This window comes from Lepus europaeus, chromosome 15 (genome assembly GCF_033115175.1).
Source record: "Lepus europaeus isolate LE1 chromosome 15, mLepTim1.pri, whole genome shotgun sequence".
NCBI classification, from domain to species: Eukaryota; Metazoa; Chordata; class Mammalia; order Lagomorpha; family Leporidae; genus Lepus; species Lepus europaeus.
The window spans coordinates 59,078,108-59,087,887 of record NC_084841.1 but is presented as its reverse complement, the minus strand read 5'-3'; the positions used below and the strand labels follow the sequence as shown (position 1 = coordinate 59,087,887).

The 9,780-nt window shown below is 48.9% G+C and overlaps 1 pseudogene; it reads right to left on the bottom strand.

Moving 5' to 3' along the window:
• Positions 1-4,501: 4,501 nt before the first annotated feature.
• On the bottom strand, positions 4,502-9,425 carry LOC133774299 (oligosaccharyltransferase complex subunit OSTC-like; annotated as a pseudogene).
• Positions 9,426-9,780: the final 355 nt, after the last annotated feature.

The following is a 9,780-nucleotide window of genomic DNA, read 5'->3' as shown; positions in this document are numbered from 1 at the left end:
CACCCCTCTGGTCCCAGTCTCTCTCCCCGAGGGGCTGTAAGGGTTTTAAGAGTTTCCACAAACATTTAACTTAAATTTCATTAAAACTTTTTTAACAATATAAAAAAAGACAATCAAATGTGACATGTGCCATATTTTTTAAAGGAGATTTATTTTATTTGAAAGGCAGGGGGCTGGCGCTGTAGTGCAGAGGATTAAAGCCCTGGCCTTAAGCACAGGCATCCCATATGGGCACTGGTTCTAGTCCTGGCGGCTTCTCTTCTGATCCAGCTCTCTACTATGGCCTGAGAAAACAGTAAAAGACAGCCCAAGTCCTTGGGCCCCTGCACCCGCATGGGAGACCTGGAAGAAGCTCCTGGCTCCTGGTTTCAGATCGGCGCAGCTCTGGCTGTTGCAGCCAGCTGGGGAGTGAACCAGCGGATGGAAGACCTCTCTGTCTCTACCTCTCTCTGTAACTCTGTCTTTCAAATAAATAAAATAAATCTTTAAAAAAAAGAAAAAAATGAAGGGCAGAGTTACTGAGCTTTTTTAATAAATATAAATTTCCAAAGTACAGCTTATGGATTACAATGACTTCCCCCCCCCCATAACCTCCCTCCCACCCGCAACCCTACCATCTCCCACTCCCTCTCCCATTCCACATAATGCTATCTTAAAACAAACAAACAAACAAAACAAAATAACAAGACAAAACCCTGTTGCCATGTGCACCTAGTTATCTGGGTAAGACTTTTCTATATATTACACAATGAATCAGTCCAGAGAGTGAGCGAACAGATGGACCTGGCTGCTCTCATTAGAAAGCTTCACTTCTGGGGGTCATCACACAAGCGTTACTGTGGTCACTCATAATCAGTCATGAGACTTCATTTCCATGCCAAACCATGTTAACAAAATACTGGTTTGATTGTGTGAGTGTACTAATGTGGTGACACCACGACAATGCTTGAATGTCATTGGTGCAGAGACTGCTACGGGCCAGTGACAGCTTCCAGGGGATTCACACCCCTAATCACAGTGCTGGTTCAAGTCTGGGCACCTCTGTTTTGCATCCAGCTTCTTGCTGAAGTGTGCCCTGAGAGGCAGCAGGTGAGGGCTCCAGTGCTTGGGCCCCTACCACCCGCATGGGAGACCCAGATAGAGTTCGGGCTCCTGGCTTCTACCTAGCCCAGTCCTGCCTGTTGGAGGCATTTAGGGAGTGAACTAGTGGATGGAACATAGATATCTCTATGTATCTTTTTCCCTCTCTTTCTCTGCCTTTCAAATAAACTGAAAATAAATAAAAATGAAAAGAAAACAAAATGTAGACTTCTGGGGCAGGCATTTGACCTAGTGGGTAAATTGCCCATATCCCATATCAGAGTGCCTGGGTTCAAGTCCCAGCTCTCTTCTTCTCCACTTCTTCTTCCTCTTCATTGTCACCTTCATCATCACTTCTTCTTCTTCTTCTTCTTTTATTTATTTGAGAGGCTGAGTTACAAGCAGAGAGGGAGAGACAGGGAAAGTGCTTCCATTCACTGGTTCACTCCTCAAATGTCCAGAGCTGCACCGATCCGAAGCCAGGAGCCAGGAGCTGCTTCCAAGTCTCCCACATGGGTACAAGGACCCAAGCACTTGGGCCATTTTTCTACTGCTTTTCCAGGCCATCAGCAGGGAGCTGGATCAAAAGTGGAGCAGCCAGGACACAAACTGGCCCTCATATGGGATGCCGGTGCTACAGATAAAGGCTTAACCTACCATGCCACAGTGCTGACTCCCCAGCTTCCTTCTAATGGGCACTTCGGGAGGCAACAGTGATAGATTAGGTAGCTGGGTCCCTGCCACCTACATGGGCAATGCAGATTAGGTCCCCGGCTTCTGGCTTCAGCTGGCCCAATCCCAGTTGTTGTGGGCATTTGGGGAATAAAACAGTGCATCTCTCTCTCTCTCTCTCTCTCTCTCTCTCTCTTTTTCTCCCCCCCAAAAAATAAATTAATTAAAAATATACCAGATTCCTGGGCCCACTCTCAGACATCCTGATTCAGTAGGTTTAGCGTGGGGCCCAAGGAGTTTCACTTCTAACAAGCTCACAAGTTAGACCAACATCGGTCCTTGAACATGGAGTGGCACTGACTTCAACACTGATGACTTACTCTACCTTCAGCATAGCACAGGGGGGCTACGGAAACCAGGAAGAATTCCTTCACAGAGTAAAGGGACCGCGGATCTTCCTTCACCCCCAGTGGGTGGGGAAGGCTGAAGAGAACCCTCAGATTGGGATCCACAGGGATGGAGGCGAGAGGTCCCAGGAACACAGGCGATACAAGGCTGGGCCCAGCCTCTGACCTGGCTTCCAAACCGTGGTCCACCCCAGAGGACAAGATGAAGAGGAAAAGTCAGGTCAGGAGCAAGCCCTTGTGAAAAAAATGAGAGGGAATCAGAAAGTGTTTGGAAGGCATCCCCAAGGCTGGGGCTAACCAGCTGTGGCCATCTGAGCAGGGCGAGGAGGCACTTTCTTGAAAGTTCTGTTGTGGAGAAGAGTGTCCACAGGATGCCAAGAGCAAGGCTTACCCAGAGTAATTTGCCTAGTCCCAGACCACCTGCTCTCCTGCCTTTGCCCTTCTCTCATTATTCTCACAACGAACACCTTCATTTGGCAAATGAGACACCAGCAAGGACCCCTGCCCCCATCACTGGTTTGAAAAGCATGAGACAGTCGCAGCAGAGCTCACGGGCAGTTCTTTGCACAGGAAGAAAGGGCCCAGGCCAAACCCTCTGCCAGCGTGGTGCTGAGTGTAGCTGTGTTATTTCCAGATCTGCTCTTTAAAACCCAGTACGCAACCTTTTGAAAGAGACCAACAGATGTCCTACAGCGAAGGGTGTTGTGTGTTGTGGCTTCCGTTGGGGGAATCATATGACTCATTCCCATCAACTTATTAAAATATCTTCTTTATTTCAAAACGTAGCCGCAAGCATTAATGCAAGCATCAAAGGCCATGCTTTTGGATCTATGAAATCTTCACAACCAGCCAAAACTCAAAAGGAAAAATTAGTGAGCACTTAGAGCTTCCAAAATGCATTTTCAGAACGACTCTGTTGGAGCTGAGCATTCTTGTTTAGCAATGTTAAACTCCAGACAGGAAAATAAAAACTAAGTCACGAGCCAAACTGCTTTTGAGAATTATCCTGTGGCTAGAATATTGTTTCCCTTGGGAGAGCCAGCCCAGATGTATTTGTGCTGAATCGTCCATGCTGATGTGTGACAGAGAGAGTCCTCAATTTGGATTTATTTAAAGACTTATTTAGTTATTGTTATTTAGAAAAATGATTAATTCTGCTCCTTTCACACATCACGTTGGTCAGGAACCAGTCTCGCACACGTGTTTGAAATATCATATTATCATCCACTCGATTCAAAGGCACAGCATCAGGGGTGAAGCTCACCAGCTGTTCCGGCTTCTCAGCTTGTGCGATCATGCTTCCTGATTTTCCATTAAGCTCTGAACATCAGAAATGTCATCTCCAAAAAATGCTAACGAGGCTATAAAATATTATTCAATATTATAGTTGTAGGAATAGAATGTATTTTGTTTATTTAAATATATTTTTAAGATATATTTATTTGAGAGGCAGAGTTACAGAGAGGGAGAGACAGAGAGAGAGGTCTTCCAACTGCTGGATCACTCCCCAAATGGCTGAAAAGGCTGGAGCTTGGCTGATCTGAAGCCAGGAGCCAGGAGCTTCATCTGGGTCTCCCATGTGGATGCAAGGGCCCAAGTGCTTGGGCCTTCTGCTGCTGCTTTCCCAGGCCGTAGCAGAGAGCTGGATCAGAACAGGAGCAGCTGGGACACGAACCAGTGTCCGTATGGGATTCATGCACCACAGGCAGAGGCTTAGCCTACTATGCCACAGTGCAGGCCCTGAGTGTATTTTCTTTAAGAAATGAAAAACTAAGACGAAATCACCACTTCTCATTGTTGGTATGTCAGTGTAGGTCAGCAGGAAGAAACACTGTGATAAACAGTCTCTGCTACCAAGAAGACATTCCAGTCCAAGCCTTACTATTCTTCCTATGTTTAGTTGACATTTTTTACTACTGCTTGTCATTCTTTTCTTTAAAAAAGAGATTTATTTTATTTCAAAACAGAGTTACATACACACACACACACAGAGAGAGAGAGAGAGAGAGAACGAGTGCAAGAGGTCGTCCATCTGCTGGTTCACTCCCCAAATGCCCGCAATGTTGGGCCAGGACAGAGCAAGCTGCCAGGAGCTTCTTCCAGTTCTTTCACATGTGTGCAGGGGTCCAAGCACTTGGGCCATCTGCCACTGCTTTCCCAGGTGCATTAGCAGGGAGATGAATCGGAAGTGGAGGAACCGGGACTTGAACCAGCTCCCCTATAGGATGCCAGCATCGCAGGCGGCTTCATCCGCTATGCCACATGTCAGCTCTGGCACAACCTCTAAAATTTCATTAGCAGGGGCAAATCCAGAATCTATTGATTTCTTCTGAAAAGGCTGTCTAACCCATGATATAGCCCAGCAGTTCCATTCTAGAGGATATACTAGCCATGGAAAAACCCCAACAGGACAAAAAGGAATCTGATAAATAGAAGAAGGTATCTGGTGAGTTTTGGAATATTTGGTGCACTGGATCAGTCTAGGATCTCAAAATGGAAGCTCTCATAGTAAGCAGGAAGCTGGATGCAAGTCCCTACATAATACGTCATCCATCTATTCTGAAGGCCAAGAAGGCCACTGACCTCTGGTGTCCGTGTCCACCTGTCAGAGAGCCAACACTTGGAGGTTCACCAATAGCATCCTAAATTATTCCCCTGGTGATGAGGAAGTATGACACCATCAGAGCATACACCGTCACAGCCACTGGCACCTGCACCCAGGGAGGCTTCTTCAGCTTCAGGCTGGGACATCGAGCACTAAGAATGGGACTCAGTACAGGTCTCCACGTCCAAGATTTATTCATTTGAGAGAGGGAGAGAGAGAGAGAGAGAAATATCTTTCATCCATTGGTTTACTTCCCCAAATGAATGCAATGGCTGGGGCTGCACCAGGCTGAGGCAGGAGCCTGGTGTCCCTTGTGGGTGAGAGGGACCCAAGCACCTGGGCCATCCTCTGCTACCTTCCCAGGAGCACCAGCAGGGACCTGGATCAGAAGCAGAGCAGCCAGGACTCCAAAGGGCACTCAGATATGAGATGCCAGCTTCTTAACCCACAATGCCATGCTGGCCCCAGCCCTCAGCTTTAAAAAAATTTTTAAACAGCTCATTTTGAAGTTGCTGTTAAAACGAAGAATGCGTTTTCTCATAGAAAAGAAATCATCTACAGAAAAAATAAAATGCCAGGTGGACACACACAAGGAACCAGAACCTGGACGACGTTTAAGAGTGGGACCAGGGCTGCTCCCTTGAGAAATGGTACTGCATTTGATGGACAGGAAGCTGTGGCAGGAGGCGGGACTAGGGAGGGCAGGAGACACACACACACACACACACACACTCTGCCCTTCCCTGTGGCTGAGTACTGGAAACAGAGTGCTGTATTTTATTCAAATAAACACATGTTTGTTGAGCATGCTATGTGCCAGAAATCATGCTAGGCACAGCCAACGGACAGCCTGAAAGACCCCTGCCCTCATATCATGAATATTTTAGAAGGAAAGGAGAGACAGTGTAATAAAGAGATACGGCTGACCTTTAGGGAAATATGGGAGCACCTGATTCAGGTTTGGGGTATCAAGGAAGGCTTCCCAGAAGAAGTGACATCTAAGCTGAGGCTAAAAAAATGAAGGACAGCTCACTAGCCAGGTAAAGGGGTAGGAGGATCAAGGGGAAGAGGAACGCTTTCCAAACAGGGGTATCTGCATATACAGAGTCCCTGGGCCAGAACGCATCGGGCAGGTGGGGTTGGGCCAGTTCTGGAGGCGTTGATGGACCTGTCTGTGAGATGTTGTGGACCTGACGGTGAGCTGTTGGTGGACCCATCTGGAAACATAGGCTGTCCCACAGACCGCTGGGGATGGGAGTGCTCACCCCCACAGTGAGGTCGTGGCAGCCACCAGCACATAGAAGTGACAGAGGGTGGAGTCGCCCAGGGAGAATGGGACCCCTGGAGTGGGGCGGAAGGGAGGCAGGAGGCAGGACGAAGTCTCCAGGTTCCAGAGTCTGGGGAGGCAAAGACCCAAGTTTCCACTGCGTTTTATCACAAGGCCGCTGGGGACTCAGGGAGGAGACTGACAGAAGCCGGCTGAGGCGGGCTGAGCAGAGCGTGGGAAGGGGGTGAGGGCAGGGGAAGCAAAGGGTGCAGGCAGATTTCCCAAGCAGCTTGGCGGAGAGGGCCGGGGCATCCCGGGGTGGGGCTTGTGATAGAGAGCGCTTCTTCCGGCTCACCTGCTTAGAAGGTCAGACACATCCGAGGAGGCGGCGACGCGAAGGCGAAGATGCCGCGACAGAGGGGAAAGGCACAGAGTCAGGTGGCTGAGAGAAGGCAGCAGGGGGACGAGGCCAGCGGCCAGGTGGGCGCCTGCAGGTCAGACAGGAGAGCTGGCGGGGTTGGTGGCGGGCAGCGAGGGAGGCCTTCACACGTCTTCACACCCTCTGTGAGGGGGTGATGCGGGGGCCGCTCTCTCTCCAAGCACCATGTGTGCAGCCTTCTTCAGTCCACGTGCTCACTTTTGCCCTCATCTCCGAGCTGCAGCCTGCCATCCGCACCTACCCAGCTCCCTTTAGAGGTAGCCAATCAGGCATCAGAAGGAAAGCAGTCAATTTCTGCTAAAGTCTGTCTGGAAGGCTGATGGCTCATCACCCTATTGGAGTGATGCCTTTGCACTTCTGGGAAGGATCTTGTTCACCTAAATAAACCTCTAATTCAAGGGTTTTCAAATAGAGGAACAAATAGCTGAGTGGAACTGGCAGCTAAAACAAATAGGACAACTGGGTTTTGCCTCTGAGGCTGTCTTTTGTCCCCAAAGGGATGCAAAGGACAAACACCGAGAAGCAAGAAGATTGGCAAGAAGCAGACCTCCGTGTGCAGAGGGGACCTTGTGCAGGCAGTCTCACCACATGACTGGCACAAGATGTCCGGGAGCAAATTTCTGCAGCTCCCCCAGCTCCAGCTCTTCCAGGCCCTGGACTGGCTCATCATCTGGAGATCAGGCTCCTGAAATAACCAATACTATTAGAGCCCATGGCCAGGAACAGCCTGGCCTCCACCATAGCACATCCGCTTCCACTACGTTAAGCTCACTGTAGCACACATAAGGTACAGAGCAATGCCTCACTCACAGTTAGATTTGACTTTGCAGATGGTATGGGCTGATGGTGATGATAACAATTTGCAATAGGTGGGCACTAAAGAACACTTTGTTTCATCATCTGTTGCTGTGTAGCCCCGGGGCATTGGAACTGTTACAATATGTGGAGGTTAGAAAAGTCTTTATATTTCTCTGTGAGCTGTGGGCAAAGTGTGTGAGTGTGTATCTGCAAGCTCCCAGCTCTCTCTGGCCTGGGGTGTGCTAACCCAAATGGAAACTGCCTTTAACAAACCTGGACTCCATCAGCCTGTGTAGTTAGACTTGGAGGTAAAGATCATTGCATTTTGAATCAGAGCCATTTATTTAACTGGTTTGTTGTTTTTGCTAGAAAAAAACATGGTCACTCTAAAGTTGGAAAAACACAAAAAGGTCAAAAGATAAAAATGAAAGTAACCTGTAATAGCAGCTCCCAGAGTGTATCACTGGAATCTATTTGCATCTATTTCATTTAAATTTTTTTAAATTTACTTATTTGAAAGGCAAAGTTACAGAGAGGCAGAGGCAGAGAGAGAGGTCTTCCATTTGTTGGTTCATTCCCCAGATGGCCACAATGGCTGGAGCTGCATTGATCCGAAGCCAGGAGCCAGGAGCTTCTTCTGGGTCTCCCACGTGGGTACAGGGGCCCAAGGACTCAGGCCATCTTCCACTGCTTTCCCAGGCCACAGCAGAACTGGATTGGAAGTGGAGCAGCCGGGACTAGAACCGGTGTCCATATGGGATGCTGGTGCTGCAGGCAGTGGCTTTACCTGCTGTGCCACAGTGCTGGTCCCCTATTTCATTTTAATCATCTCTCTCTCTCTCTCTCTCTCTCTCTCTCTCTCTCTCTCTCTCATTAGCGATCACATCTCTCTATAATTGTGTGTCCTGCCTTTTTTTACTTAACTAAATCAGGAAACGTAAACACACTAACAGAACTCTTTATTTCCACATTTTCTCCTCTATTTCTGGCTGCCTCTGTCCTTCCCCTGCCAGTGTTCCTTTCTTGGGGAGGATTTCCATTTTTACCAAAGTTCCATCGAAAATGTAAAACAGTGCATGCCTTTCGGGTTCTATTTCCTCTCTCCACTTGTTGAAACAGACCAGAAAAAGAACAGTTTTCCAGATTATCATGGATCCACCTCCAGCTACATAACTGGTTCCACTTAGAGTCTTTAGCAGACTGGTCTGCCACCACATGTGGGTGACGGCTTGAGGTTTCCATAAAAACGTATCTTGGATCAGCTGCCTGTGCCACAGTCCTGAGTAGCTGGCTCGTCTCTAGGGTGACAAACCCTTGACATTTGCATGATGCAGTGGGGTAGAGCATTCTGAGAAAGGCAAAAGAAACCACCAGTTAGGGACGTGGCTTCAGGTGCGGTCCCCTCCAATGGGGGTGTGTGCTCTCTGCTGAGGGCCTCCTACCAGGGAGCAACAATGCCTGAGAAGTCGCTTGTCATTGGGAAAAGGTGCTGCCTGCCACAGAAAGTAGTTTCTTTGGAGTGGGGTGGGGAGTGGGGTGAGTTTGAGCAATTTTGCAATTGAGTTGCATGACCTCCTGAGCCCACGACCACGAGCAAACCTCAAGACATGGCTGCTCCCTCTCTCCCAATCACTCCTGTTCTAAAACAAAAGCACAAGCTGAAGTGCCTCCCCACGCTGGTGCCCTGCCCCCCCCCCCCCAACCCCTAGGCTGTTAACTGCTTCTGCTGGGATTATTTTCGTTTGGGTTGTGTTTTTCTGACCGAAGGCCAGGCCCTTGTCTTTGTGTATTTGTAAAGTGCCATGTCTACTTACTGGTCTTTAGAAATTACAGACAACAACAGGAATGCAAGAGAAACTGGCAGCTGAAATCTAGCAGCTCTGCTGCACCCAGCCTCTGCCCAAGAACCGGAATGGAACATTTTTATATGGCAGTGTTGAAATATTTTAATCCTAAGAAATGAAATGAAGTCTACATTAGCTGCCTGTAAACCGGCATGTCGTGTTGGCCCGGGGCTCTGCCTGCCACTCGTGTGGCCAGCCACACTGCTGCTGTACCGTTAGCAGAGGACCTGGCCTCCCCGGGGAGGGCGCCCTCTGGCCTCTTGGTGCCAACTTCTCGGAGGCTCACAAGTTCCTCGGACATGATGGTTCTCATCTTGTGACAAAAATGCGGCCACTCCCAGCTGGTGGCACATAGGAGCCACAGGAGAGCGAGCCCAGCCTGGAGGCGACACAGAGATGTAAGCGCTGGGATTCAGCGGAGAGGCGCCAGGAGGTGAGGCCAGCGCAGCAGCCTGAAGGCAGAGCAGAGGCACAGCGGGCAGAGCAGAAGGTTCTTCCTCCCTCCATTCCTTCTTCCCTCCTCTTTGTCCTGTTTTTCAACAATTTGTAAAAACAATTTATTTTATTTACTTGAAAGGCACAGTTAGAGAGACAGAGACAGAGGGGTCTTCCACTCTCTGGTTCAGTCCACAGATGGCTGCAATGGCCCAGTCTGAGCCAAACCAAAG